General features: G+C 57.6%; 1 non-coding gene across 1 annotated transcript; it reads left to right on the top strand.

Annotated features, from left to right (window-relative positions):
* The first annotated feature begins 1,516 nt into the window (after positions 1–1,516).
* Positions 1,517–1,606, top strand: TRNAY-GUA. The gene is given in 2 exon segments: positions 1,517–1,553; positions 1,571–1,606. It is a non-coding gene; the product is annotated as a tRNA-Tyr (tRNA).
* Positions 1,607–6,000: the final 4,394 nt, after the last annotated feature.

Here is a 6,000-nt window from a genome sequence, read left to right as displayed (position 1 = left end):
ATTGTTTTTTTTTTTTTTTTTTTTTAGGGAGAGAGAGAGCAAGAGAGCAGGGAGGGGAGGGGCAGAGGCAGAAGGAGAGCGAGAATCTTAAGCAGGTTCCATGCCCGGCACAGAGCCCATCCCAGGGTTCGATCTCACGACCCTGAGATCATGACCTGAGCTGAAATCAAGAGGGGGACACTCAACCCACTGAGCCACCCAGGCGCCCCTTGCTGGATAGCATTTTTATTGCACTGGGAAATCACCTACCTGCATGTTCCAACGCTGCTTTAACCTCCTCTTGGTGCCTCAGCTAAGAAGGCCCCCCCCCCCCCCCCCCCCGGGCTCCGTTCGGCCCGGAAGTCCAGCACGGGTACTTGCTGCTGCTGAGATCAGCCTGGGTACAGCCGCCAGACGCTCCTGACTTGGACCTCCACCTCTGACAGCGGCGTCGGGTAGTCTGTCTCAGGTGGAAGCCGTCCCTGGCCGGGTCCATCGCGCCGCTGGCCCTTCCTCAGGACACCCCAGCCAGGCAGCTCCAGCCACCACTCCACTCGGCCATGATCATTAAGACTTTAAACCTGAGTGAACCAAAAGGTTGGTTGGTTGGTTTTTGTGTTTGTTTGCTGAAGTAAGCTCTGTGGTGGGGCTTAGAGTTAGGGCCCCACTTCAGGTGTAGAGCTTACTTAAAAAAACAAAATCAAAAAAAAAAAAAAAAAAGTAAGCTCTACATCCAGTGGGGGGTGGGGGAGTCGAACTCACAATCCTGAGATCAGGGGCTACATGCTCTATGGACTGAGCCAGCCAGGCACCCCTAAACTGAAAGGATTTGAGCAGAGGAGTGGCTTGATCTGAATCCTCCACCTCCCACTCCGCTTGCACCAGGAAAAAAAAAAAAAGAAAAAAAAAGGAAATAAAAAGTAATAATAAATTAAGGAAAGGAAAGTCAAAATAAAAAATCTGGCTGCAAGGGTGAAAGCAGGGAAATTAGGAGACTCGCATAATCCGGGCAAGGTGATTTTAGCCTCGAAGGGCGGCATCATCTGCCACGCCAAAAAGTCTCATTTTGGCCTAAGGATTCTTTTGAACTGAAGGCATTTAAAAACCAGCAGGTCGTTAGGCGGTTCGCAGCCGCCTACGTGGTGCGCAATCCAGTGGGTTCCCCGCCTCCGCTCCGCAAGGCCTCGGGCGCCCAACCCGCGCGTGGGCTTCGCCAACGCCCCTCCCCCCCCTCTTACCCGCTCCCCGGCCACGGACCGGCGTCGTCCCCACCCGCAGGAAGGGGCGCCGGGAGGGGAACACGAGGCCACGGGTGGGAGCCCGGGCCCAGGCATCTGGGCCATCGCGCCCCGCGGCCGCCGAGCGCACGGCACGCGCTGCCCCGAGCGGAACGGGCGCCGCGGCGGCGCGGGCTCGGCTCTGCTCTGCTCTGGGAGGGCTTGCGGGCGCGCCGGGGCCCGCCGGCCGGCCGGCACGCCCGCGCCGTGGCCTCCGTCATTTCAAGAAAAAGTCATGACCCGGGTCCGCCGGCGCGCACCCTTCGATAGCTCAGCTGGTAGAGCGGAGGACTGTAGGCCGGAGAGGCGCGGACATCCTTAGGTCGCTGGTTCGAGTCCGGCTCGAAGGAAGTGCCCGACGCTTTTGCGCCGCCCGCGAAGCCACGGCCCCCCCAGCGCCCAGCCCCGCCTCTGCCCGGCCCAGGCCCCCCGCCCCCGCCGGCCCCGCGGCGGGAAAACCCTCACCGACCGCCTACCGACCGGGCTGCCGGGGCGCTGCGGCCCGGGGAGCACCCCTGCGCCTTCCCGCCGCGCTGGGCCGCCACCTGGCCTTCGGCGCTCCCCCTGCGCGCAGCTCCCGCCTGCCTCGTCTCGGCGCCGCAGCGTCCCACGCCCTCTGCGCTTGTTTTCCCCCCGCGGCTCCCGCTCCACACAAGCAGGTGGGCCAAGAGGCTCTGCCCTCCGCGAGCCCTCGAGGCTGACACACGCGTACGGGTCATCCCACGGGGCAGGGGCCACCGTGGCCTCCTTCATGACAACCCTCCCTCTCGAGCTGGGTCTCGGTCTCGGTCTCCTGCCCTGCCTCCGGGGACGGTCGCTGCTTCTGTCTCTCCGCGTTGAAGTCTGTCTGTCTGTCTCCTCCTTGTCTGTCTTTCACGGGGCCTATAAACATACAGATTTACAGAGACAGAAGAGCCTCTTCCGCGACCAGCTTCCTCTACTCGTGGGACAGAACTGTCACGCTGAGGTTTTCCAAGCCGTCGCCAATCGCGCGCTTGCATCGAGGCTGACGTTGGCAGAAGCGAAATGCAGCAGGGGCCTCCATGGCCTGGCCAGGCTGGATGAGAACTTGGCAGGCGCGTTCAGGGTTCCGTCAGGGTGAGGACGGGCTGTGGCCCGAGTACACTTGCGTTTTCCCGCGCCTTCGCACCTGTTCTGGTAGCCACGGGAGGGCTGGTGTTCCTGCGGCGAGAGCGGCGATTGCTCACACTCGGTACAAGCCACCTACCTACTTCGCTGGGGGTGCGGTAAAGCCACCCAACGGATCCCAGATTCTCCGCCTTCATCTGATGGGGGGAGACAGAAATAGATGAAATATTTCCATCCTGCCCATTTTCTGGCCGCTGACCGCGGGGTCTCCACCTGTAGAAACGGGTGGGGGCGGGGGGAGGGAGATTGGCAGCAAAATCGCAGACTTAGAGCTCGGAGAGAGCCCGAGAGCCCGAGAGCCCGAGAGAGTCGGGGCAATGAGGGCTGAAGGCAGGACGCAGAAGAGCGGGGGTAGGGGTAGGGGTCGGGCGGGCCGCCGCCAGCTGCCATCGTGGACGGGCACGCGAACTCCCCTCCTTACACAGGCGGCTGGCCTGTGGGTCCTGACCAGCTGGCTGACTTCGCGCTGGGCCCTTAGGCTAAATTGGCAGGGCCTGAAGAGGAAGAGAGCACCCAGGAGAAAATGGGCTCCACCTTGGGGCAGAGCCAGGGTGTTGCGGGGGAGGAGTGTGGGTGCAGAGAAGAAGGCCAGGGAACCGGCCTCCTTGTTCTCCTCCTTCCTGTGGAAGGAGACTCCGGAGACAGGAAGTACAGGTGGAGTGCATCACAGAGGGGACTGGTGGTGGCACCGCAATGGGAGTGTGGCCCCCGGGAGCCTCAGGGACCCAGCCACGGCCACCCCTGACCTCGGAGCCCGGGGGCTCCTTTTCGGTGTTGCTTCTGCCTCTCAAACTGGAGACTTGTGTTTCCCCGCACGTCTTCCTCCCCTGGCAAGCTCCTCTTGGTTCTCTCCCCAACCCGGTCTCAGTCCCACCGTCCCACTGCGAACTGAGATGGACTGAGCCAGACTCTCCACGGGTTCAGGAGGCCCTGCCAGGGAAGTCCAACAGGTGACGACCTTCAGGAAGATGCGATTGCTCTGAAGCCACAGGGAAACCCCAGCCTCTAAGGTCACCACCTACAGGAACCAAGGATTCAACCTTAAGACCTTCATTGGGTGTGGCCCCTGAGGAGATGTGGAGGTGTGGCATCCCTGGGGACCTAGCTTTGGCGCTGTGGGGAAACGGCAGGGTGAGGGGTGGAGGGGGGCAGTGGGTTTTGGTGGCCAGCAAAGGCAAACGCGGGCCCCGGCATGGCCGACCCTTGCTGCCTGGGGCGCCATGGAGAGCAGCAGGGGGCTTCCGAGGTACCGCCCCCCCCGCCCCCCATCCTTGAGAGCGCAGAGGCGCCTGCCACCCAGTCGGAAGGTGGCGACACACTCAGTCAAGGGAAGGCTCTGCACCTGCGGCTTGTTGGGCCTCTGTGGGACTCTCAGTGGGTGGGGTGAGTGGTCTTGGGCACGCACTCGATGGGATCCGGAAGGTTTGTTACCATACACGGAGCCAGGGCGAGGAGTCCAACCCGGGCGCTGGTGTTCTCTCCCTTTGACTCCACGGCCTCTCCAGGAACTCGAAGAATATTGACTTGTTCCAGGAATCCAGGTCGGTGGGAAAAGGAAGGTCAAGGGAGCCGAGTCACCAGCATGGCCCTCGTGGCTGGGTCTCCGACGGCCTCATCAAGCCCTGGAACGCCTAGCTGTGCCAAAAAGTAAAGCAATGTGCGGCGACCGACGTGGACATGTCAGGCACACAAGGGCCAGTTCGAAAGGCTTCGCGCTGGCCAAATCAAGGTAACGATAATAATGGATTATAATCCACGGAATAAAATAGGCACAGGGCCTTAATGCAATGACACACCAGTATCCGTGAACAGGAACCACCAAATCTTGGTCTTCAAATAAAATAAAAAGTAAAAGCAACCAGGGCTCCTTGGAGACCCACCTAGCTGCTTCTTGGGGGTCTTCATTTTACTATGTAAAAATCTGTATGCTTTCCTCCTGTTATTCTGGGTTTTGTCCATTTAAATCTCAGGTCCTGCTGGAGACCCTGAAGGATAAAAATAAATTCCGTCTGCCCTACAGCTTGACCCCGGGGTGAAGCAAGGGATGAACAAGAGAGGCCGGCGTGTGAGAAAAATAAGGTGCATACCCCTGACTTGGCTTTTTCTGATGTCTGTCAAATGATCCCATTCTTCTAAAGTGAGAAGGAGGTGAAGGAGGCTAGATGGGAGGCTGAGGGTGTAGACTAGCGGATCCTCTCCCTGGGCTCAGGGACCGTTTTTTACAGCTCTCACTGCGGGGCTCAAGCAAAGGATGTTCCGAGACACGGGGCTGATGAAACCGAACAGACAGTGTTTCCCACTCTGTGATTTCTCTGTAGGGAGGACACAGCGTTAGCAATCTTACCTGGACTCAGAGCTAGAATCTGGAAGCTGCTTGGAATCTACTTTGTAAAGCCTGAGGTCAATAAGTTAATTCATTAAATATATTGGAAGGCTATTATATAGCCAGGGGCTAGTCTAGCCAAGTATGCATGGAGTAGTCAACAAAACAGACAAGAATCCCAGCCCTCGGGGAACTCACGTCCCAGTGGGTAAAGTTAGAAAAGTAAAATGCATCACCTGTTAGATCAGTGCTTCACAAACTTTGATGTCCATAGAATCAACCGGGACTCTTATTAAGCCGCTGATTATGTTTTGGTAGATGGTGCAAAGCTGAGGCCTAAGATGCCTCCTTTTTGTGAGGGAAGGGGAGAATATCAGGCAGGTTCCACGGAGCCCCTGAGACCACGACCTGAACACTGAAACCAAGAGTCTGAGGCTTCATCCACTGAGCCACCCAGGTGCCCCTAAGATGCTGCATTCTTAACCATGCCCCCACGGGACCAGGTGACGCTGAAATTGCTGGCCAGTGGACCACACTAACCAAAGTGATAAATCCTTCAAAAATAGGTGCACCTGGGTGGCTCAGTGGTTAAGCATTTGCCTCTGTCTCAGGTCATGACCCTCCCATCCGGGGATCAGGGATCGAGGCCTGCGTTGGGCTCCCTGCTCAGTGGAGAGTCTGTTTCTCCCTCTCTCCCTCTCCCTCTGACTGTCGGTCTCTCTGCTTGTCCTCTCTCTGTCCAATAAAGTAAAATCCTGAAAATAATTTAGCAGGAAAACAGGTGGGTAGGAAGTAGTGTTAAAGATTTTTTTTTTTTTAAGATTTTTATTTATTTGACAGAGACACAGCGAGAGAGGGGAACACAAACAGGGGGAGTGGGGGAGGGAGAAGCACGCTTCCTGCTAAGCTCGATCCCAGGACCCCGGGATCACGACCTGAGCTGAAGGCGTCTAGACTGAGCCACCCACGTACCCCAAAAAAGAATTTTCTTTTTCAAAGCTATTTTGTTACTTGACAGCGAGAAAGCACAAGCAGTGGTAGCGGCAAAGAGTGAGAAAGAAGCGGAGCCCAACGCCGTGCTGGATCCCAGCACTTCTAGACCACGACCGGACTGACTGGACTGCATAACCGCATAACCGATTGAGTCATGACGAAGGCACCCCTGAAAGCAGATTTATCGAAAAAGGCTTTGTGCTCCTCACCGAGCAAAAAGTCTTTTCAAAGGAGAACGTTTTGAAAAAGCCATAATCCCGCAAAAACCAGACGCACGAC

This window comes from Ursus maritimus, unplaced genomic scaffold (assembly GCF_017311325.1).
Source record: "Ursus maritimus isolate PB19 unplaced genomic scaffold, ASM1731132v1 scaffold_36, whole genome shotgun sequence".
NCBI classification, from domain to species: Eukaryota; Metazoa; Chordata; class Mammalia; order Carnivora; family Ursidae; genus Ursus; species Ursus maritimus.
The sequence above is the reverse complement of the archived record's forward strand: the minus strand, read 5'-3'. Positions and strand labels throughout refer to the sequence as shown.